Below are 25,899 nucleotides of genomic sequence, written 5' to 3'. Positions count from 1 at the left end.
AATGTGCCATATTCTTAGTCTTCAGATGCCATGTGACACCTTTGTGTGAGAAACAGACAAAAAAAATGTCTGTTTTATTTATTGATAATCCTACCCTCCAGTGAGCTCTCATCTCGAGAACTGTTGTGACCAAATCATTGAGTCATTGAACAGATCAGTCAGATTCATGAACTACAAACTCCAATCAGTTTTGTGTACCGTATTCATATACAAACTGGATAACGCAACCCAGTGTCATGACAAGTCATAATAATAGAACGAGAAGCCGAAAATCATACGAGTTGGCTTGTACAAAAGCATACAACTTTTACTCCCATAGAGAAAATAAGTAAACCAATGAACAGTATTATTACAATTTGTTCCAATTTTTAACCCCTAAACCTAAAAATAAAGTCTAACCCCTTACCCAAACCTTCCCATGATTTTAATAGGAAAATAACTGTTGTGTACCACGGAAAAAAGAAAACACTGGGGTTTGGAACAAGACGAGTCTTACAGGTTCTTCATTAACAGTACAACTGTCATGCGCATTGAATTTAGAGTTGTCATGAGACTATGTTGGAAAATGTTACTTCTCTCATGAACGAGTCAAAGAGAGCTAGGGTGGATGCCAAGATTTTAAGTGAATATCAACTTCAATCTGGGTCTATTCATTGCAAAAAGCAATAGTATGCCTTTGGAATACTTGGAATATAGCACACAAGGTGTACTTTTACTGTGCTTTTGCATCCTATTTAAAGCGTGAAAGCTCTAGTCCCCATTCAATGGAATTGCCAGAAAAAAGCAAGCCAGTATATTATTAAAAATTTCTTCTTTTGTTTTCCAAACAATTTACAGCATCAAAATATCAGCATCATGATTATAGCCAGCATATATCAAGCTGATTGATCACAAGATCAAAGTCAGTGCAGTGGCGGGGGTGACATCAAAAGCAGATGAGATAGCACAAAGGACAATGAGTGAAAGAGAGAAGGATTGAACTGTTATTAATGTCCCCTTGATGGCTGGTTAATTGGCCCTGATGCTCCAGTTCTTGCCTCTATGAGTGTGTGTGTGTGTGTGTAACATCAGTTATGTGTGCTGAGAGAAAGTTGACTACTTTGAATGCTCTAATTGTAGTGTTACCCAATCCAGAAAACAACGGCTCAATCACCAAGCAATAATAAAGAGCGTTAGGAAGTGTATTAGAGTATGTGTGTGTGTGTTTGCATGCCATCTAAACCACTGTCACCCAGCATTTCAGCATTAGTGTGTTGTTAGGGCATGACGTTCTAATGGTGATCCATCTCCAACAGGCATGAAAAGGCATAAAAGTTGATTATGATACGGGATATGTGGAGATCACTGCTGTCAGATCAGCTTACCCATGAGAACTGTGCCTGCCAAGGCTAATTTAATGCTCTGTTTAAAGGGCACATGTTATCTCAGAAACCCTCTTTAAAGGTTAAAAGATGAGAACTATGACACAGAAAACTAATATTTACTCTTTGTTTACTTAAAATTGAACAATAACATCAAGTAATTTTCATTATTAATTAATTATTTTGTATATTAACGTGTCCTAACCAGTAAATATAAGTTTTTGTCCTAACCAGCCACACCCATGTTAAGCAACAGCACATTTTATCAGTTGTTTAGTTTCTATTCATGCTGGGTAACCCGGCCCACAATGCAATCTCTTTGGTCCAAAATCCCACTCAGCATTACATTCGATACTACACATATACTATAACTAAAAGTAAGTGGACACCTGAAAACAACACCCATAAGTGCTTGTTGAACATTTAATTGCACAACTACTGTACGGGCATTAATAGAGCGTAACAGAAAGTAAAAATCCCCCCAAAAATTCCATAAGATTATTAACGTTTACTTAAGCCTAAAGTATACTTCGGTCAAACACGAATGCTGGGTGTTCGCGTACAGGACGCGTGATGCAATTTCTTGTCATCAGCAGCAGAGTGCTCGAGCACTGAACGCGTGCATCTCGATTTTTCTAACCGTGCATCTTTGAAGGCGCAGACTGCGCATATGCCTGAAATTATTTGCACTAATTAGTGGGTTCAAAAGGTAGCAACACTCACATTTGAGCAGTTGTTGTCACGAAGATGCGCTAGAAGATGTAATCACCGGTAAACAACAGGAGACAAAGGTAAAAACGTCAACAGTGGATGTGCACATCTAGAACGCATGTGAGGAGGTCTGAATAAACCTGTAATAGTATAATTCGAGTCTGAAGGAATATGTATACCGCAGCCTCGTTTAAACGAGACGGCCTTCGTAGGACAAACGGAAACAGAACGTTACATGGTTGCTATGACAGCATGCCACTCATTAACAAACACGAGCGTTTTGAGTGAGAAGGGAACAAAGTCCCTTTAGAAGGGAATGTGTGAGGTAAATTTTAGGAGAGTTATGATGTAGAGAGAAAAGAAAATAGATTTTACATGTGTACTTATAGTCTATAATACTTTATTTTAATTATATATTAATATAATTATAAATATTATATACTCTGCATCCATCTACTGAGGTACTTCAACTTGGGAATTAACATTAATTGCGTTTGAACATCATATTTATAGGCAAATTGGCATAATTTTTTTTAGAAATTTCCGTTGAAGCAAACAATTGTGGGTTGTGAGTGCCCATGAAGGATACACCTCATGCATCCTCCGAATTCCCGTTAAAAAAGGTCGCATTCGAAGGCTGCATTCGAAGTGTCCTACTCGCTTTTATGAAACGAGACAGCCTCGATGACGTATACGGCAGACAAATGCAACCTCCGGAGGATGAAGCAGTCCAAACGAGACAAAGCCATATACACAACAGTTAGTTCCGTTCCTCGAATCTGATTGGACGAGAGATGTTCCATGAGTACTGATGATCTCACACCTTCACCACTCGGACGCTTCACTGTGTGTATCACGCCGCTTGTGTTTGTGCTGTTCTAAACTAAAGTGTAAGTGCAGTGCATATGTGTTAAGTGATATGTCTCTTTACATTTAATTTTGTGACATTACATATTTTAGCCAGCAGAAGGCGGCAAAAGACCAATTTCGTGAGTAATATGAGCCACTTAGTGACGTGAAGTGAGTCAGCGTCACTCAGTGTTTATATTCAACAGCACTCCGTGATCGCTCGTATTACTACTACATTACTAAAGCTAGGAAATAGCTTTAAACGGCTTTAAAATAACAACTTCAGCATTAAGGCTCATCACAGCTGAGACACAACAGACTGAATAATTACACAAACTCAAGGCGCTCACCTCTTACCAGACTTTCCACATTGGAGCGGACGTACTGTTCAAAATGGCAGAGGACATTGCAGTTTCTATAGTAAATGACCCTTGCTTGAATGGCTATTTTTCCACTGAAAAAATAGGATGCATTTCACCAAAATGACATTATCTTCAGAAAGCTGACTAACACAATACAGCATCTCTGCTTGGGAGAGACAGGTGATCGCAGACGCTTAATCTCTCTCTCTCTCTCTCTCTCTCTCTCTCTCTCACACAAACACACAAACACATCCTTATTTCTCCAATAACTTGTTAGAAACAGCCCAAGCCATGATACGTTGTAAAGTGACATTTTTGAAATACTAACGAAGGCTTGGATGCATCATTTGGTTTGAACCAGCAACGGCAGATTCTGATCCGTTGCGTAAGAAAGTAGTTCCATGCACAAATGCGTTTTTTATGACCGTACTTTGTTTTTCCTAATTCTTTTTAAACGTACTTGTTCATTGAACTGTTGTATATAAGCAATATCACACTCGCAATTGTGCTATATGGCCCTACATTAGCACTGCTGTGATTCAGCCGCAGGTTGAGTGCCATAGGCAATTACAGCAGTGCTGATTTAGGGCCATATCGCACTCTTGCTTGTGTGATATTGCTTAAATATATACAGTAGAAATATAGTATATATGTTTCAATACTTCTAATCAACAACTTTAAATAGTTTGATATTTTTTCCATTGTTTTCAATTTGGCTAATGGCTTAAAACTTTTTATGAAGGATTTTATGAAATCCCTATGGAAAAATATGAATGGGGAAAATACATCTGGACCAAGAAGGCTGAAAAAGTGGGCAGGCACGGTTGCGCTCTATTGCACTAAACTATATCTAAAAGGATAAATTGTAAAAAAAAAAAAAAAAAAAAAAAAAAGATCAATAATGGAGATTTTGCTACTGTATGTGATGCAGACAAAAAAGAAACAAAGACAGTTTCAAAAGACACTTGTTCTCTTTGTTTTAAGTAAAAAGGCTTACTTCTAACTCATTCCTAGTCTGAGGACGTTATTATGCTCCTAATTGGATTCTATCAGGATGACAAGATACTAAAACTGATGTTTTAAGCCTTTAATGTGTACAGCTTAAATAAGATTTTCTTATGAGTTGTTAACACAAACATTGGCCTGCAATTCAAGCAAACAACTTGAGACAAAACCAACAAAGTGCCTAGTGATCTTTTAAGAGAGTGGAGTGTTTCTTTGCAAATTGTTTTTTCAGGTTTCTGTCTTTGGGCCAGTATTGTTACTTTTCTTAAATGACAGGCTTCTCTCCAAATTCCTCAAGCACAGTTCTGCTTGATCGCCTCTCTTCGAGAGTGATGAGACACAGAAATCACTGCCAGACGCTGCCATCACAGCCAATAATCACTTGCTGGTGTGCTCCTCCATTTTCACAAGCTATTGTCTGTATGAAGGGATGGCTTTAGCTAGCTGGTGGTCTACAGAGAATTGTGTTTGCATTCTCTCTTGTAGAATCATATGTGCAGCATATATGGACATGTGCAAAGACTTGAACGAAAGGGACATGTTTTCAGAAGACAACAAAGTGCGAGTGTGGTTCAAGCTGGTACAGTGAAGCACAACACAATCAATCATATTCTTCATGAGAATTAAACAGTTATGACTGAAAGAGGAGAGCAAGGGGTGATTTATCACGTTGACCGCTGTACTGAAGGTTGTTCAGGGTACGAACAAAGTGGTGGTATGTTTAACATTGCTTTTTGCATGGAGAAATAGTCTCATTCATCCTACAAATAAAAACTGGTACTTATTTACCCACAGTTAATATTCATTCTATTTTTTAGTAAAGCAATAAAATTAATCACTGACCACCACAATTTGCCAAACAGGATTTCCAAAATCTAGGACTCTCAACTGATAAAAATATTTTATTGCGATTAATCTTATTTATAGTTAATGGGTTAAAGTGCTTTTAAGGGGGGGGGGAAACCTATGTAAATACTATGTGTAATTATTGCTTTAAGCAATTTGTGTGGATGACACTCACAGTGGAATATATTTGCATATATATACAGACATTGAACAGATTAAAGCCATAATGCTTTTAACTTGTATCACTCACAAAAATAGCATTCGCAAAGTGCATCAAAATGCAGGGAAGTGCAAACAAGGTAATGCAGTAATTCGACAATAAAACAACATTTCCCACACTTTACGACCGTAATCTTACTTGTGTAAAATAAGAAATGCATGCATTGTGTGTGTGAGTGTGTATGTGTGTGACACTTGCGCTGTGGCTCCGATCAGGACCAATCAGCTCCAAATCTTTTGATCAGTTTTTAGTAATCACATAGGCAGAATAAAGCAGTTATAATATAAAATTACATACATTATATAACAGCATTAAAAAAATGGCATTAAGCATATTTAATTGACCACATGCATAAAGACACTAACACTGATGGCCATACCAAAAACATATAAAAAAAAGTGATGCACTTAAAAGCACTTGCACAATTGCAAGATTTTAAAGTGAAAATTAAAGTTTTCATAAGAACCACCTGCATGAGAGATCACAAGTATTTCATACATGTTCTCTTGCACATTTTCCATGCTGTAGGCACAAGAAAAAACATGCATACACATACCAGGCATGTTGCATATACATACAAAATCCAGGAGTCATAATTTATTCACTTTGACTTGTGAAGGCAGAAATGGCAAACACTGCGTTAATGAGAACAGGGCAGATCCTCCTGGGGCTGTCATCTTTAATGCAACGATAATGTGTAGTTCAGTTAAAGCTGCACACAAGAAGCCTGAAGAGACAACAGACTGTCTTCAATTTCTGTGCCTCTCTCAACCTTTTGTTTAAGCCAAATGATGGAGAATCAATAATGTATAATGCAGGTAGCCGGTACTGTAATGACCATGCGATATGAACCATAAAGATCCTTCCAGACTCTTGCACACAAGAAAATATGGTTACTCATGTCTCAAACCAGGTGTTGTAAAGGCCAATGATGAGAACAAATGGGTCAGTAAATGTACACGGACCTGCGGAGGCTCTGTGAATAATTCAGTACACAGCAAGCAGCTGGTCAGAAGTGGTAGTCTCATCCTCCACTCAAAGTTTTGTGCTAGAAACAAAGGCTGTGTCCAAATTCCAATATTTTTATCAAGTATGTATGATAGTTTGTTCATAGCACGTTGTCATTGTCCTTGGACCCAAATGTTCTTTGATCTATATTTTTCAATATTGATCATATTTGATAAATTATTAATATTTTTTACATTTTTTATTTTTTTCTCCCAATTTGGAATAGCCAATTCCCAATGTGCTTTTTAAGTCCTCATGATCGCATAGTGATTCGCCTCAGTCCGGGTGACGGAGGACGAATCCCAGTTGCCTCCGTGTCTGAGACCGTCAACCCGCGCATCTTATCATGTGGCTTGTTGATCGCATTGCCACGGAGACATAGCGTGTGTGGAGGCTTCACGCCATCCACTACGGCAACCACGCCCAACTCACCACGCGCCCCACCGAGAACGAACCACATTATAGCGACCACGAGGAGGTTACCCCATGTGACTCTTTGGTTGCTTAGGAGACCTGGCTGGAGTCACTCAGCATGCCCTGGGATTCAAACTAGCGAACTAGCGAATTCCAGGGGTGGTAGCCAGTGTATTTTACCACTGATCTACCCAGGCCCCCTTGATAAATTAATTTCTAAAGTCTCTATATCATCAACATGATCAACAATTTGCAAAAAAAAAAAAAAAAAAAAAAAAAAAAAAAAAAGGCTTTACAGGGTTAAATAAGTACAATTTAACCACAAGGAACAACTTTCTTGCTACCTATAGCACTTACACTTAAAAAGAGATGTTCCATTCAAATTAAAGTGTCTGACTTTTTTTTATATTTGATATTTCAACTTAGAATCTGGCAGCTCCTCAGCCCCCTCATGGTCTTATGGGACAGAAAGTGTCCACTGTTTGCACACCTCAGAACATCAACAGATGTAGTATGACATCAGAGTATTGTTTGCCTACTGTAACATGAATACTGGGTTTTCGGATATCCTACTCATTTGACATACTGCTTTTTACATTCTGTGCAGCAGAGAGTCAAATGAAAGCACAAGGCAAGATGAGGAACCATTAATGGAGATGTTTGTCCTTAAACGAGCACCAGCTGCAAAGCATCAGTCAAAGTCTTCCTGTCACCTTAAGACAGTGCCATGTCTTCGTATTCTCTCAAAGTACCAAAGTTTCTGTGCTCGGATTCTGGCCTGTGGCACTGTAGTACAGTATCATCTCACTCTACATCTGTGCATCCCAGCTGCTGTGAGGATCACATACTAAGTGCTCTAAAGCATGAAAAAACTTGAACATTTTCTCGTTTAATTTATTGGAGTAAATGCTCAATGAAGTGGGTCATGAGGATGGTCAGTGATTACCTGGAGAAAATAAATGTGATGAGCAATATGAAGACAATGTGAGTGTGGAATATATTCTTTGTGAGATCAAGATAATCTATGAAGTTTACCCACCAGGGGTCTCATTAATAAAAAATGTGTGGAATCATACTAAATTTGAATGTACAATAATTTGCCATACGATTATATAAAATCATCATACGATTTATAAAATGTCAGTAAAAGAACATTTTCACATCAGTGTCTGCCTTCATAAATTCTTGTTTGTTCCTCACTAGGATCAAATCCATGGAATATAAGGTAAAAGCTGAAGTAACCACACTAAAACCTGTATAAAATTAATGTATAAAAATTAATAGCTTCTACTGAGAAATGTACATATTTATCCCATTTTTAGCTTTCCTTAATTTTCATTAATATATCATCATATACAGGGCATTAAGTAATTGGGTATTTAATTCCCAGCAAATTTGTGTGATTTAGTTAGAGTTAATTTTGACCCTTTAATAAAAAGTTTTTCAAGTGATGTGGACAGGTGGGCTTCATAACATTTATCTCTGAGTGTGAAGGTTAATGCTATTAAAATGAATTGTATTCCAAAATTCAATTACCTGCTACAATCTCTCCCTATAGATGTCCCCCTCTCTTATTTCAAGCAATTTTATAGCATAGCGAAGTCCTTCATTTGGAATGGTAAACATCCCAGATTACACTTCAGTAAGTTACATAGGCCGACTGACAAAAGTGGGCTAGGCCTACCCAAGATTTTGTTTTATTATTATGCATTCGGTCTCAGATATTTGGCTCATTTGCCGCTTCCACCTGAGAGAGCCCCTCCCTGGTTTTGTATTGAACAGGAAGTTCTTGCCCCTATTTCGCCATTGCAAAGCCTATCTATCAAACTAACCGGAGAAGTTAAGTGACACCCTGTTATCCCACATTTGCATGTGGTATGGACAAAGTGTCCAGAATGTTTAATTCAGACATTTATTTAAATGTTGCTTCGAGCCATATGGCTGAACCCAAAATTATGTACAGTGGCATGCAAAAGTTTGGGCACCCTTGGTCAAAATTTCTGTTGCTGTGAATAGTTAAGTGAGTAGAAGATGAACTGATCTCCAAAAGGCATAAAGTTAAAGATGAAACATTCTTTTCAACATTTTAAGCAATATTAGTGTAAGGGTTAGGGTTAGAAAAAAGGGAACGCAGCACCATGCAAAAGTTGGGGCACCCTAAGAGATTTCAGATTAAGATTGCTCTCAGATAACTTTTACCAAGGTCTCAGACCTTAATTAGCTAGTTAGGGCTATGGCTTGTTCACAATCATCATTTGGAAAGGCCAGGTGATGCAAATTTCAAAGCTTTATACATACCCTGACTCCTTAAATCTTGTCCCAACAATCAGCAGCCATGGGCTCCTCTAAGCAGCTGCCTAGCACTCTGAAAATTAAAATAATTGATGCTTACAAAGCAGGGGAAGGCTATAAGAAGATAGCAAAGTGTTTTCAGGTAGCCGTTTCCTCAGTTCATAATGTAATTAAGAAATGGCAGTTAACCAGAACGGTGGAGTTCAAGTTGAGGTCTGGAAGATCAAGAAAACTTTCAGAGAGAACTCCTCGTAGGATTGCTAGAAAGGCAAATCAAAACCCCTGTTTGACTGCAAAAGACCGTACGGAAGATTTAGCAGACTCTGGAGTAGTGGTGCACTGTTCTACTGTGCAGCGACACCTGCACAAATATGACCTTCATGGAAGAGTCATGAGAAGAAAACCTTTCCTGCATACTCACCACAAATTTCAGCATCAGAAGTTGCAAATGAACATCTAAACAAGCATGATGCATTTTGGAAACAAGTTCTGTGGACCGAGGAAGTTAAAATATAACTTTTTGGCTGCAATGAGCAAAGGTATGTTTGGAGAAAAAAGGGTGCAGAAGTTCATGAAAAGAACACCTCTCCAACTGTTAAGCACGGGGGTGGATCGATCATGCTTTGGACTTGTGTTGATGCCAGAGGCACAGGGGAACATTTCACTGGTAGAGGATAGAATGGATTAAATACCAGCAAATTCTGGAAGCAAACATCACACCATCTGCAAAAAAGCTGAAGATGAAAAGAGGATTGTTTCTACAACAGGATAATGATCCTAAAAATCCACAATGGACTACCTCAAGAGGCGCAAGCTGAAAGTTTTGCCATGCCATACATCACAGTCCCCTGACCTAAACATCATCGAAAATCTGTGGATAGACCTCAAAAGAGCAGTGCATGCAAGACTATTAAAGAAATGTGTCATCTCTACCTTTAAGCCTTTTGGAAATAAGGCCATCTTTTGCTCGCTTAGCTATTCACAGCAACAGAAATTTTGATCAGGGGTGCCCAAATTTTGCATGCCATTGCAAGTATTAATAAGTCTCCTTTCTGCTGGACAGAGTGGATTGTGAGGGAGATCAATACGCTCGGTGACCTATATGAGAGTGGAGTGTTGAGATCCTTTGAAAATATGGTTCAACATTTTGGGATTCCCAGGTCTCAATTCTTTAGGTATTTCCAACTGTGCCACCTGCTCTGTACTATTTTTGGGAGTAGCATACACCCCCCTAAAGCGGTAGATACTCTGGGAGTTGTGATTACTGCTTTTGGAAAAGGTCATGAGGCATCAGTGTATTACTCCCTGCTAATTCAGAGTCTGGGGGACGGAGCTTCAACTTCTCTCAAGAGATTATGGGAGAAAGATTTAATCTTGGTATTGGAGGAGGGCGTGTGGGCTAGGATTCTAAAAAATGTCAAGTCTGCATCTAGAGATTCAAGGGTGCGCCTTATGCAATTTAAGATTTTACATTGATTCTATTCGACACTCTCTAGATCAGTGTTTCCCAACCACTGTGCAAAAATTGTCAGGTGTGCCGTGGAACATTATCAGATTCCACAAAATAAATCAAGGCTCCGAACTGAGACTAATTTTTCAACCATTTTTCCTAATAGTTTGATTAAACTTTGCAAGAGGTCGCATTGGTGCGACTATAAATTTGGCTGACTCTCTGATTGTGCTGTCGTTTTTTTTTTGTTCCGTATGAGAAATATCAAATGGCAACAGCTTTACCAAGATCAGTCAGCGCTGCTCAATGGACAGATCAGCGCAGAGACGTGCATTTACACGTGGACTTGTCTCGAGCGCTCAGACGCGCAGATTATCATAAACAGAGCTCACAAATTCGGCATTGATTATTTTCTTAAAACCTCTATGAAAGCCCATAATGTGTCAATGATTAAACCATTTTAAAATGGTATTAAACGGCCCCAACATTCTAAACAGCACTAAAAAGCAATAAAGGAGAAATCTGCACAATGAACAGACAGAAATTGTAAGGATTCAATCCACACAACACAGATATTTAAAAAATATTTACCATGAATTTATATCAATATAGTAGTGAGAGAATACAATTTAATTTCAGAATGTGTTTTTCTCATGAAAAATGCCATAATTTGTTTATGGTTACTGCTAATCATGGTTTTACTTATACTTTTGGTTACTATGATCTTATTGCAAATGCCACAGTTAAAACTATGTATTCTGTGTAAAATATTTTCTAATGCCCTCTGATTGTAGAAAAAGGCTTTGTTTGTCTTCAGATGACTGTATTTTAATCATCAAGATCCTGATAAAAAGAAAGACACCGTGAAAGAAAACAAATTTTCTTTCAGTTGGACCAACTCAATAGCTGGTGCGACCAGTTGTAGAATTTAACACCGGTGCTACCATTCTTAAATGTTAGGGTCTGGAGCCATGTAAATAAATAAATAGATAAATAAAAAATTATTTGCTGTGGCATTGCAAGAATTGATTTGCAAGAACAAATCTAAAAATAAGAAAAGATGCAAATTTGTTGTTTTATTCATTACCCAATTAGCACTCTTGCCACCTGTGATCTCATTACCGTACCTACGTGACTAGCATTTTTTGCATAGCTGAATTTCAAACATTACGAGTAAACACGCAACTAAAATGGACAGAAAACATGGAAGTTCTTGAAAAGGAAAACTATCAACAATGGTTATGTGGGACAGAGGTATAGAGAGGTATAGAGATGTGCCATGGGATTTGTTTAATTGTAAAAACTGTGCCGTGGCAGAAAAAAGGTTGGGAAACACTGCTCTAGATTGTATACGCTTGGTCTTAAAGACACACCTAAATGCTGGTGATGTCAATCCAAAGATGGGGACACAACACATGTTTTTTGGTGGTGTGTTAAGAACCAAGAATTTTGGTTGAGGGTTTAGAGTTTTATGTGTAACGTATTGGGCACTCAAATTTCATTTTGCCCCAGACTCTGTATTTTAGGCGATGGGGCGGTCATTAATATAAGGGATAAATATTGGGTCCTAGCCAGTGTTATGATTGGCAGACAGATCATTCTTAGGGGATAGCGGTCGGCTGGAGAGCCCTCATTTCGGGAGTTGGGCACGGAGATGGGCAGGGTGGCAGCATTTGAAGAAATGTCATATAGAAGTCTAGGCAACCTGGAGGTATTTAATAGGAAGTGGGGCAGCTATTTGACCTTTTTGGAAGGCTCTCGGGGAGGGGCAGTGGAAAGGGATTTATAGTTTTAAATGTGTGATTATTTATTTATTTTATATATATATATATTGTGTGTACTTTGGCTTTGACCACAGGGATGTTTTTTGGGGGTCAGGGTGGGGTTGAGGATTGGGTGGGGGAAAGGGAATAATGGGGGTTAAAAGTTGATTCTGTGCATATATGTATTGCTTTTCTGTTTCATTTGTTGGAATCAATAAAAAGTGATAATTTGAAAAATATATCATCATATACATCACATACCATCATTTTCTGATCCATTAGATCATTGCACGTAACGTCTAAAGTTTGATTTTGAGGTACTTTGATCAAATATTTAATATTTTTTAAAACGTTGCAAATTTATGTAGCTATTGTGAATCCCTAAAATTATCACATTTATTTTGAGACAAAATACTGATTTGTCATTTTCAATTTTGCTCAAGGTAATTATATCAAAAAATGTCAATAACTGTCCAATAAGTGAAAGGATAGTATTTAGGGTAAAAATCCCTCCTGTTGCAGGGGCTAAAGGCCCCTATTAAACACATTGTTTTCTTAAATGGAGGGAATAGATTTGTTAGGAACAATGTTCAAAGTAGGCTCACATTGACTGATCCAATCACAATAGAGATTTATTTGTTTATAGAATACTTAAATGTAAAAAATGATGCACCCTTTTCTGAAGTAGTTACTTTGAATAAGCATTATCTTAATTTGTTACTCAAAAATATTTGCATAAGTTGACAAATTGTGCACTATAACTATTGCCCCGGTATATACATGATATCAATATAACCCCCCTTGGGGGCCTTTTACCCCAAGTGAGGGAGCATTTCACCCCAGGTGTGGGGTAAGAAGTAAAAGACGAGAAAGCGCTAAAAACCGGCGCACAGTTTCTCTGAGTTATTTTAGTGCAGTCTGTGTAACTGAGCTTTTGGTATGCATGCTGCTCATAGGCCATATTCACAAAGCAGCAGAATACGGTTGTCAGACCCGTTTTGAGTGCTTAATACGATTACGTTCACAAACAGTTCGGTTATTTACAAGAGTGACAACTGCATTCTATAACCGACCTGACACCCACAAATTTTCAGGTCTCATAACAGCATTCTCGGCAAGCCTGTGCTGTGTGAAAGGAACCGTACTGGACAACTAGTTGTTAGTTATGTCATGTACAGTTAGAGACATGTTGTTCTGTACACAAGCGTGTCTCATGAGTTTTATTTGGGGTTTCGTTAACTCAAGGAGTCAGAGAAATGAGATGTGTCATCTGAAGACCCAACCCCTGTCTTCCACCGGAGCTGCTCACGGCGCGAAATTGTACGCTTCTTACCCTTTAAATCTGCATGTTACTGGAGAAAACCGGCCATTATAGCTGCCTTTAGCATCACCGTTTCAAACGGATCACCCAAAATGCATCTTAAAATTAAGATAACGAAATTCAAGAACAGCTCGCGCCCGTTTTTGACCTTATTGGCACCATTTGCAAAGGAAACAACATATAAAAAAACAGATGAAAATGAATAAAACAGCGAGTAGGGAGATGTGGGTGATGTTTTATTTATTTTCTAATTATTTATGTCTCCTGTTACCCAATACCTTGCTCTCCTTTTTCAACAAGCATGAAAGAATGGCTTGTGTCTGTTTTAACATATTTGCACTAATCTGCAAAGGAACAAAATAATAAAAACATCTGAAAATAATAAAGGCAGCGGGTAAGGAGATATGGGTGAAATTTTATTTTATTTTCTAATTATTGGAAGTCTTCTGCTTCCTAATACTTTTCTCTCCTCTTGCACTCTATATTTTATTGGTTTTGGCTCATAACAGTCTCTCACTCATCGGAACAGTGCTCACACCTGATGACAAATATGTTTTCAAAACTGTCATAGCGTCTGGGACATGTCTCAGCATGTCGAAGGTCTGCGCACACAATAAGATCGTTCATCGTGAGATCTAAGACTTCTCATTGCAGCCCAGTCGCTGACTCAAAACATCAATGGTGACGAGCTTGAGTCGTGTTGTGTCCACTGGGCATTAGAAATTAATCAGACCACCTTGATAACTGGTTTTTGAACACTTTGGAGTGATGTAGTGTAGTGGTTATAGATCTGTGCTGTAAACTGGAAGCCTGTAGGTCTGAATCCAGAAAGGGGCGATCCAAGTAACTAATGTGTAGTGTAAATCACTTTGGATAAAAGCGTCAGCTTAAAGACTACAAACCACTGTTGTATAAATCACCACTGCCACTTTCTGACAAGGTGTTTTAAATCCCAATGAGTCATTAAGGCAGACTAAAGGATTGATTCAGCAATTAAACAGTCTCCAGCACTGTGTTCCTAATACACAGAACAGAGCTAGATCAAACTGAGTCAAGAAAATATTTTATTACAAAGACACACCATCACAACATCTTTAAATCCCCTACTTGGAATCACTCAGGCAGAAGTGCATAGACTTATGTCTGTGTATGTGAATGCTGTGCAGTGTGCAAGTATTACACATTGCCACTGTCCTATTTTGCTGTGAGGCTATCAGCTGAGAGCAGGGAGAGTGAGCTCGGCGCCTGGGGAGGGTGTGCACATTATCTCTATGTTGACACCGTCTACGCAGCCAGTTCCCTGACCACACTGGTCCTCTGTCGCACTTTTAGCTCATAAAATCCCTCCAATGGCCACTCAACCTATGGGTGGACAAAATAAACATACTGCACAAGCATACACATACATAAAAAAACACAAACACCTGTGCTCTGTTCTGAAACCTTGTGAACTGCCTATATAGGCAGCATTTCAAGGCATGAAATGCACATTACTGACTTTAAGGCTGCTCCAAAAGGTAGACAGCCTCCCAACATTGCCTCATTTTGGCCAAATTTTGAGTCAGAATGCAATCCCAGAATGCATTTCTCAGAGCACAGAATGGCACACTTTCACAATGGGAACCTTGGCACGATAGTGGAAAAGCAGCTGAAGTACAATCTCATGAAGCATTGCGAATTATGAAATTGAATTAAAAACAATGGGAATCTATCAAACTATTGATTTTAGGTTATTGATTATATGTATAGAAACAATATATTTTACGTTTATTGTAAAATATTCCGATATGTACAATTAGATCAGTAGTTTAAGGGTAAAGGGAGACTGACTCGATCACGTCACTTACAATGCATCATGGGAGTGGACGGTTGCTCCGGACAAATTTTGTGGTCTTTGCTGGTCACGGTTCTCTGATTGGTTAAGTGGTCTCTGCTGTACCATGGGTAATGTAGGTATTAACCAGGAATTCCGCTATCAAACACGCTATTTAAAGAATGAAGTTGAAATAACGCAGACGGATGGCTTCAACATAAGCATATACCATCAATAAACAACCTTGTAGCTCAAGGTAGGTCTGTCTTGAAATGTTTATAAGCTACCATTGAAAATCAATTAGTCTATGGAAAAGCTGAATGGGATTTTTACTTCTGGAACCTAACTGTTTTGCTCTATTGGAATCCATTAGGAGTCCAATCTCTGTATGAAGAACTATTTATAAGGTGTGCAGAACTGCTGCCAATGCAGAGTGTTTCAAATCAGTCACTTATAAGGTTTAATCTTGGTAAGCACGCTGCCTTAAGCCCAAAGTATACTCTGGTTTTTCATGTGCCGGTATGTCTCATGCACAGTTCATGCAACATATTTCGGCATCAACACAGTATGCGCAGACTGTACGTGTACAGCCTAGTTTTTCTAGACACACGGACAGTCCACGCCTTTGAGCATATTTGGCACATGTGCCTGGCATTGACTCTGCTAAAAGAGTATCACAAAGCAGTTGTAGTGTGCAGAAGTTTTGCAGTTGCCACATTCACAGTTGATTACAATTGTTTTTCAGGCAAGCATAGTGGCCAGGAAACTCTGCCCCTTCCACTAAGTAGGGTAGGCAGCGAGTGCTGAGTGCATGAAGAATACAACATTCCATACTCCGTTTATTCAGTGGTAGAAGCACATCATCCAGGTACTCTTAGTCCACTGCATTTACAGTGTAAACTTAATACTCACACTACTTACACTACAAATTGCTGTAGAATAGTGCAGAGGTCTGCGATTTCGGATGCACCTTTGGAAAAACACACTCAGAAAAGTGGAAAAGTGCAATATGGAACCAAACACAAATGCTTAGACAGGGGCATAGAAATAGTTCAAACTGAAACTAACGAGATGTTCTACCCTGCTATAAAAAAATAAAAACAGCTGAGGAGCTTATGCGGTGACAGTTTGACTGGAGTGCTGACAGTCGCCTCTCTTTGATGTCATCATTCTTCCAGTGGTTGGCTTGGTTCAGCATGCCTCTGCTTGGTATTCAGGGTACATTTGACGGGCAAGCTGGGGAGCGTTTAGTGTGTTTGTCCTCCGAGCCTTTGACAAATCAGCTGTTAAGAAGCTGTCAAGCTGGCTGAGCACCAAGGGATCTGACATGCCCAGAGCACTAGGAGTCATGGACACAGCCTACAATAAGATACCAAATTTAATATTCCAAGATCCCAAAACACAAGAGCATGCTTCACCAATACAGGCCAAATTTAAAGTTATTGTCTCAGACACATAAGGACACTGTACAGTACAACAGCATAACAGTGTAATGTGTGGAGAAATCTCACTGAGAAATATTTTTAATTTATATTTTTGAATATATTTGATAGTTCAGTTTAGACTGACAGGAAATGGTTATGGGGGTCAAGGAACAGTGCACTGCAGAATCTAACCTGGGTTCCCGCAAGAGCTTTGTGACACCTTACAGTATTTCATGAGTGTGCACGTGACTACTGCCCCTAAATGAACACATTGTGATATCTTTTAAATGTGAAGGTAATGATTTATGTATAATTTATTCTTAAAATATACAACGCTTAACATTAGTTAATGGACATTCAAATGGTTATGAAAGTATTTTAAAAGTTTATCATGAAAGTTAGATTTTTATATTTTCATATATATTCATATTTGAATGTACTGAAACTGCTGATCTGATAAGCATGATCTAAAGTATGTTAATGATTTATTATATGTTATTACCGTATTTTCCAGAAATAAAGTTGCACCTGAATATAAGTCGCATCGGGTCAAAATTGCATTGTTGAGAGAAAAAAAAACACAGATAGGTCGCATCTCTGCATAAGTCGCACTGACAGAGGGTGCATGCGACAGGCATTAGGACCCGACTTTCCTTCAGCCGTTCAGCAGCATGTCAGACCCGATCCAGCATGAAGACTGCCTCAGCATCCATGCATCGTATCACGGCGTATTTTAATCAGGAGTATTTGCTCAAAGTAATCGTGTGTAACAGCTTTTCATAGTCTGTTTATATTTCATGAAAGAAAACGTGATAAATAAGCTACATCTGTAACTTTTTGCTGTGCACAAATAAACAGATTTAAGTCTGTGAGTATAATACGCTGCCTGGCCAAAAATAAATAAATAAAGTCACATACTATAATATTTCGTTGGACTGCCTTTAGCTTTGATTATGGAGGGCATTCGTCATAGCATTGTTTCGACAACCTTATGCAACGTCACTACATCTATTTCCGTCCAGAGTTTTTTTTGGCCGAGATCTTGTATTGATGACGGGAGATTCGAACCACTCCGTAAAGTCTTCTCCAGCACATCCCAAAGACTTTCAATGGGGTTAAGGTCAGGAATCTTTGGTGGCTCCCTGAACCACTCTTTCACAGTTTGAGCCCGATGAATCTTGGCATTGTCATCCAGGAATACGCCCGTGCCGTCAGGGAAGAAAAAAATCCATTGATGGGATAACCTGGTCATTCAATACATTCAGGTAGCCAGCTGACTTCATTTTATTGCTGCATATAATGTTGCTGAGCATAGATCAGACCAACTGAAGCAACCCCAGATCATAACACTGCCTCCAGAGGCTTGTACAGTGGGCACTATGCATGACGGGTGCATCACTTCATGCACTTCCCTTCTTACCCTGACGTGCCCATCGCTTTTGAAAAGGGTAAATCTGGACTCATCAGACCACATGACCTTTTTCCATTGCTCCACAGTCCAATCTTTACAAATGGCTTTCTTGTGGCCACACAGCTGTTTAGTCCCAATCCTGTAAGTTCTCGTCGCATTTTGCTTGTGGAAATGTTCTTACTTTCACTATTAAACATAGCCGTGAGTTCTACTGATGATTTTTTACAATGTGATTTCACCAAGCGCTATAGTGATCTTCGATCACAATCATTCAAGATTTCATTCATTTCTTTCCTGAAGCTGACGGTTCACCACTATCCTTCCAGGTTTTAATAATACGTTGGACAGTTCTTAACCCAATTCCAGTGATTACAGCAATCTCCATAGTTGTTTTCTTTGCTTGATGCAGGCCGATAATTTGCCCCTTTTGAAACACAGTAACATCTTTTCCCCGACCATGGGATACGTCCATTACATACGATTACTTTGAGCAAATACTCCTGATTAAAATACGCTGTGATACGATGCGTGGATGCTGAGGTAATCTTCATGCTGGAGTGGGTCTGACATACTGCTGAACGGCTGAAGGGAAGTCGGGTCCTAATGCCTGTCGCATGCACCCTCTGTCAATGCGACTTATACAGAGATGCAACATATATGTGTTTTGTTTTTTTTTTGTCTCTCAATAATGCAATTCTGACATGGTTGTTTAAGAAATGAGAAGCTACACACTGCATCAGTTAGGGTTAAAAAAATTGTTGCCAGCTGAAACATATTCATCACTGCAATAATGATCCAATCATAGGCTCTTAAGTATCTGCTTATTTAAATCAAAACGGCGACTCTTTTTTGGCCAGGCAGTGTAGTATGCCTGTTGTATTCTATTCATTCATTAATGTTAGCAACAGTCTATCTGTGGATATTTCTTATATTTGCAATCCTCTTTGCTACAGTATGCACTATCCTGTTAACAGACTGAATGTTTTTACTACAATTGTGATGAAACATAATTTTGTGGGCATGTGAAGAGTTGCGTTTGACAGCGGTCTAAAGTTAGAAAGATAATGTTATGGTGGACAGAATATTTAAACTGGTTGCATAAAGCACATTATAAAGGAATAATGCTCTGAATAGGCTACTTTAAAACCCTACTATCACTATGAGTGCTGTTTTCATCTGTTTGTGTATAAGCATATGTGTTATATTGTGCAGCTTATTTGACTGGCAGGTTACGTAGCCCAAAAATGATGTATATAAGTTGCTTCAGACTATAAGTCGCAGGACCTTTCAGATGATGAAAAAAAAAAGTGACTTATGCTCCGGAAAATATGGTACATGTTATTATAGAATGTTGCTAATGTGAATGAGAGACCAAGACTACAACAGTACTTGCTAAGGTATTTATTATTGCTCAATTTATTTTTTATTTGTTTTTTTAACAAACCGAAAATCAACTTATCCTTCACTGCTTCTGCTACAGACATGAATTATACCTCAAACTGTAATCTGATATTTTTTTCTTGCAAAGAATAAAATGGTCAAAAAATCCCAAAGATCTACTTTTAAAAGAGACATGGGGATGGGCTCTTTTGACTTAGGCCAGTTAGCAACATCCTAGCAACAACCCAGAATACCCTAGCGACCTCAAAGCAATGTCCTGGCCACCAGCCACAAAACGGCGGCAACTTCTGCCGGACAGATACCACTCACAACTTCTTCAGAAAATGTAAAAATCTAGAATTCTTTTACAGCGAACTGGTTTGAATTTTTGTCCAACAACCATAGCATTTTATTTAATTTAATCACCGAAAGGTGGAAAACAGTGACAGTTGAAAATAATTCAAGATCTATAGAACAAATGTCAAAGCAGATGCAAAAACAGGCCTAGTGATGCACTGGTTTCAGAAAGACACATGAAAGGTCTGGAGAAGGGAAATTACACAAGCTGCTGTCTCAAGATGAATGAAGAAACAAGCTATGAGAGACTTTTAGATGCAGATTACACAGGGCAAGTCCTCTGTTTCATCATCCCAAGTACAGAAGATCAGGAGCACACATTTTCAAAGGATGCAGAAGTGTTTCCCCAACCGAGGTGCTATTTGCATTTCCTGTGCCACAGACTCAGGCCTAGAGAGAACACAGTTCTTCTACACAATTCAGTTCAGACATAATACAGAATGGACCGTCACCACCGAGAGACATCAAGAAACAAGATTTGACCAATGATAGAAAGAGGAAAACTGCATTTGAGCTGGAAACTGCATATGCTGTGCAATATACGAGAGCTAATGTTTGCTCTTTTTGAAGAAAAAAAAAAATGTACCACTCCTTTTATCAATTGAGTGCTTATGCCATTCAGTGAAATTCTCAGTACAAATGCACATATGATATTAGAATATAAAAATATTCTGCACCTACATTGTGTGAATATCCATCCAACTATATTATCACAAAAGCTGTGTATAAAAAAAGCCACTCAATAAATCTAAAGTAGCCCACATAAGTGGCTCCAAACAGAATGATTCGAACTGTTTGAGTACACTCAAAGACTCTGCTCAAAGCTCTGTTACGGACTGAGGGGGATCAGATAGCGCCAGAATGCATTTGTGCGTAACGGCGTGTATCCTGAGGGAAGAGAGCGGAGCCCCTTTTCTACAAACTGCCACCGATCTCTCACAAAATAATAACCGAATTAACGACTACATGACAGCTAATCTCAACAGGCTGATGATTACCAACAAAAGCCCTGTTGTTATCAAACCTCCACAGCCATCGCCATTTCACTTTAAAAGCCTGCTCTCAGTGCACCCTTCTTTCACCACTTTCTTGTTCTTATAATGGAGCCCTCAGGGCTTCCACACTCCAGTTTAATTTGCATGTCAAAGTTCCTGCTAAAACTTCAGCAGAAGGCAGTTAGCAGCTTTCGGCTCTGAAAAAATTAGAACAGTGAACTTCTGAACGTTATGCTCAGTGTAGGTGCGTGGCTGCCGAACGTCTGAAAACGTGCGTGAAACCGATTTCTGGATCATGTACTTTCCTGAGAGGTCAGGAACTTCTCATCAGGGAGTCAGTCCACTTCTATCCAGATTTCACAGCACCACAGTGGAAAAAGAAACTGTTACCACGTCAACGAGCATGGTTCGGCAACAGTAACTGTTCTATGGGATCAAAATCCCGTCAAATGTATTGCGGTCACGGATCCAAAAATAATAAGTGTGAATCAAAATAATAAGTGCAGATAAAAATATAATAAGCACAAATACACGTTGATGACATTGCATCAAAAATACATAAACACATTTTAAATATGCTGCAAAAAAAAAAAAAAAAAGCAGTCATCAGAATTGCAAACAAAATCATGTTTTACTTGGTTATATTACTGTTTTTTGTGCTCTGACAATTTTGCTCATATTTTCATTTTTTTGTACACTTACGCTGTATTTTACTTTGCTTTTGTTTCCAAGTTCTGCACTTGGTTTTTCAAAATTGTGAGTAGAGTTTCATGTAAATAAGGGGGCGCTTTGCGTCCCTATTGATCCACTAGTTCTTGATCGACAGCTCCTCCTCTAGCCAATCATTCGAAGTGGGGAGATGACATCACTCCAATGCAACTCCAACGGCTGCTGCTAAATATTATATTATTTGTGGTTGACAGATACGCTGCTTGTGTCTGTTTTGAGTATTTTCTGCCAGCTCTAGGAAGCAATGTATTGTCCGAGTAGGCCATTATCATAGTCCTTTAACACATGTATCGAGTCAGCTGAATTTAGTTAGCAGAGTCTTTAGTTTAGGCATTATTTAAGACTTCCTTGTTTGTAGGTTATTGGTTTCATATCTTAAAAAACAACAACAAAAAAACAAGGCTGGGTTGGTATGGATGTTTGATGCATGTTTTTACTAGCTGTACCAATGCAGTCACGAATTAAGAACCTAACTTGATCCGCTTTTCCATTAAATAAAATCCAGATCCCAACACCAAGGCCTATTACAATACTGATGAATATAGAAATGCTTACATATAATTGGACTTTTTTTTTAATTATTATATCAAAAATCTAAAAGTTGTGCATTATTGCTGACACCTACATGCACACTTTGGAGTTGGTTGTATGACTGTAAGTCATTTGCTTCAAATGTTATTGAAGTTGTATACTCTATGTTATGGAAATGTTTGTAAATGTTTTGGATATGTATGCTCCAGTGTTGCCTGTATCTTTAGAGACGGTCCCTAAATTTGCGACTAATTGTGAATAAAGAACATCAAATGTAAAGCCAACTTTATTACATAATTTATTGACATGGGGACACTTGGTCACTTGTTTCTGATTTTGCTGCAGTATCGTAGAAAAAGAAACTACATGTAGCCCTACCAATGATGCCAACATAGGATCAGTACATATCGGCACATTCAGCAACATGGAAAAGCAGATCAAGTTGGGTTCTGAACTTGCGACTACACTGGTACAGCTAGTAAAAACATGCATTAAACATCCATACCAACCCAGCCTTGTTTTTTTTTTTTTTTTTAGATGCAGCCAATAACCTACAAACAAGGAAGTCTTAAATAATGCCTAAACTAAATACTCTGCTAACTAAATTCAGCTGACTCGATACATGTGTTAAAGGACTATGATAATGGCCTACTCGGACAACACATTGTTTCCTAGAGCTGGCAGAAAATACTCAAAACAAACACAAGCAGCGTATCTATCAACCACAAATAATATAATATTGAGCAGCAGCTGTCAGAGTCACATTGGAGTGACATCACCTCCCCTCTTTGAATGACTGGCTAGAGGAGGAGCTGTCGATCAAGAACTAGTGGATCAATAGGGACGCAAAACACCCCCTGATTTACATGAAACTCTACTCAAAATTTTTGGAAAACCAAGTGCAGAACTTGGAAACAAAAGCGAAGAAAAATACAGTGCAAGCGTACAATTTTTTTTAAATATGAGCAAAATTGTCAGAGAGCACAAAAAACAGTAATATAACCAAGGAATACATGATGATGACTTTGCTTTCATTTTTCAGTTGTTTTTTTTTGCAGCATTTTTTAAACATTTTTATATATTTTTGATTCATGCTTGTTATTTTTTATCTGCGCTAATTATTTTGATCTGTGCTTATTATTTTGATCTTATTATTTTTTTATCTGCACTTATTATTTTTTTATTCACACTTGTTATTTTGATTCACGCTTATTATTTTTGGATCCGTGACCGCAATACTTTTGACGGGATTTTGATCCCATAATGTTCTTCCCGATGTTGGAAAAGGGCCTTTCATTCTACCTACTATTATAGTACTGTTAGATGTATAAACTAGAGCTGTCAAAATTAACGCATTAACGCCTGCGATAAATTAAAAATGTCTAACGCGTTTCATTTTCTTTAACATGATTAATGCATTTACCAATTTGACATTAGATTCTGACATTTTACTAAGCTCTGTGTAAGTTTTTAACACTGGTTGGAGTAGGGCAGAACTTTTGCGATGTATCCAGCGACATTATTACACTGCCGCAATAGCTCCCCCCAAAGCCAACATCACACCCCCGGTGATCACTACTGAGGGGAACTCCCAAGGAAGGCAATCGCTATCATGGGGGACCCCAGAACGCGATCACTAACGACGGGGACAGCAATGTGCACATGAGTGTCAGAACAGGAACATGGAGCAATGGAAGAAGGTGGCCTGGCCACATGGATGGCCGGGTGCGTGCGCATCGTTTACCTGGGGAAGAGATGGCAGCAGGATGCACTATAGGAAGAAGGCAGGCTGGCGGAGGCAGTGCAAACCTCAAACCTTGGGTCCTGGCATTCTTGTGGATGTTACTTTGACACGTAACACCTACCTAAAGATTGTTGCAGACCACGTACACCCCTTCATGGCAACGGTATTCCCTGATGGCAGTGGCCTCTTTCAGCAGGATAATGCACCCTGCCACACTGCAAAAATTGTTCAGGAATGATTTGAGGAACATGACAAAGAGTTCAAGGTGTTGACTTGGCCTCCAAATTCCCCAGATCTCAATCCGATTGAGCATCTATGGGATGTGCTGGACCAACAAGTCCAATCCATGGAGGCCTCACCTGGCAACTTACAGGACTTAAACAATCTGCTGCTAACGCCTTGGTGCCAGATACCACAGGACACCTTCAGAGGTCTTGTGGAGTCCATGCCTCAACGGGTCAGAGCTGTTTTGGCGGCACGAGGGGGACCTATACGATATTAGACAGGTGGTTTTAATGTTGTGGCTGATCGGTGTATATAGAATCCAATTTCAGCACTTTCAAAATCTGCAATTAATCGCATTAAAAAATGTATTTGACTGACAGCACTAGTATAAAACTAAATGTATTAATAAAGGTACAAATTTAAATTTAGCTGAAATGTATTTGTAGTCTTTAGAAAGCAAAATGAATCAGTAATAATGTCTAACTTGTTAAATGTTACCTTTGTTCCACTTTCTTTTTTTTTTTTTTTTTTTTTTGCAATTTTCGGCTGACCCACTAGCACCTTGCTGCACCTCCCTTTGAAAACCCCTGTTCTAACTGACAATTTCTCAGCTGTTTTCCGCTCCTTGGTGTTATGTTAAGAACAAGACAGAAAAACAGGATGTAAGGTTAAAAATAACTAGCTTTTGAAGCTGAGAACAACACCTGACTGCTGGTAGTGCAAAACTAATGTGCTCAGAACAGGTACAAAACGTGCTGTCTTAACACCAGCCCTGCGGTTGACTGACTCTTTATTGGCTGTCCTTGATGTGGGAGGCAGGCTGGCAGTGCCCGTCTGGTCTCGGTAAATCAGGTCTGACTTTCACGCTGTAAAAAGTCTACCTTTGAAGGGCTGCGCAGGGGCCATTGTCTCTACCTGGCACACTCTCAAAATCACAGGCAGCGAGAGCAAGCAATGCCACAAGCCAATTACAAGCCCCTGGGTGAAGAGAAGCAAAACCAAGGAGGAAAATAAAAGGACAAGCAAGTACCAGAGTCCTATCAGAGTGGCCCATCCTCATTAGCACATACAGAGCTGCCCTGCTGATGATGCTGATGTGCACAGGGGCAGAGGGCAAGACCACATGACATAATACCAGAGTGAGAGCAATCTGGCCCTTCCACACACTGCTCAGCAGTTGAGATGAGACCTAGGAAATTTGTCAACACTGTTAAAGTGGTAAGATTGATGGTGATGTGGAGTATTGTGCTTTAAATAAGAAAGTGTCAGTCAAAATGTAATATCAAAATTGCGTAATCTTGTGGTGGAGTTCTGTCAGTCAGAAAACAGGAATGTAGATTTTAATGTATGATCTGAGTGCTTGGTCCAGGAAGTGCTGAAGTAGCCATCATATTATTTTGAGAATTGTATATCACAGCAGGACAATTATTAAAAATTCCAACATCAATACAATAGCCGAATGAATAGAATAGTCTTAAATAAAGAATAGTTGCCTAATGAAGAGTTTGTGACCCATGATAAATGAACCTAAATAACGCATTGAAAGCCTGATGTTCTTTACCAACATATCAAATTACACAGGCATCAAAGTATGCATATTGACAGAAGATGTTTAACTGCATGTAGTGAATATAATGTGCATGGTGGGTAACTGTAAGACGTCTCAGATTCGGAATGACACAAGAAAT

General features: G+C 38.9%; 1 protein-coding gene across 4 annotated transcripts in view; it reads right to left on the bottom strand.

The window, feature by feature from the left end:
• Window positions 1-25,899, bottom strand: part of LOC127426722 (sorting nexin-29-like) — a 150,086-nt gene that overhangs the window by 8,561 nt on the left and 115,626 nt on the right. The gene's annotated exons all lie outside the window — the stretch shown is intronic.

The sequence above is a fragment of the Myxocyprinus asiaticus genome, chromosome 36 (genome assembly GCF_019703515.2).
Source record: "Myxocyprinus asiaticus isolate MX2 ecotype Aquarium Trade chromosome 36, UBuf_Myxa_2, whole genome shotgun sequence".
NCBI lineage: Eukaryota > Metazoa > Chordata > Actinopteri > Cypriniformes > Catostomidae > Myxocyprinus > Myxocyprinus asiaticus.
This window is presented reverse-complemented; position numbering and strand designations above follow the sequence as displayed.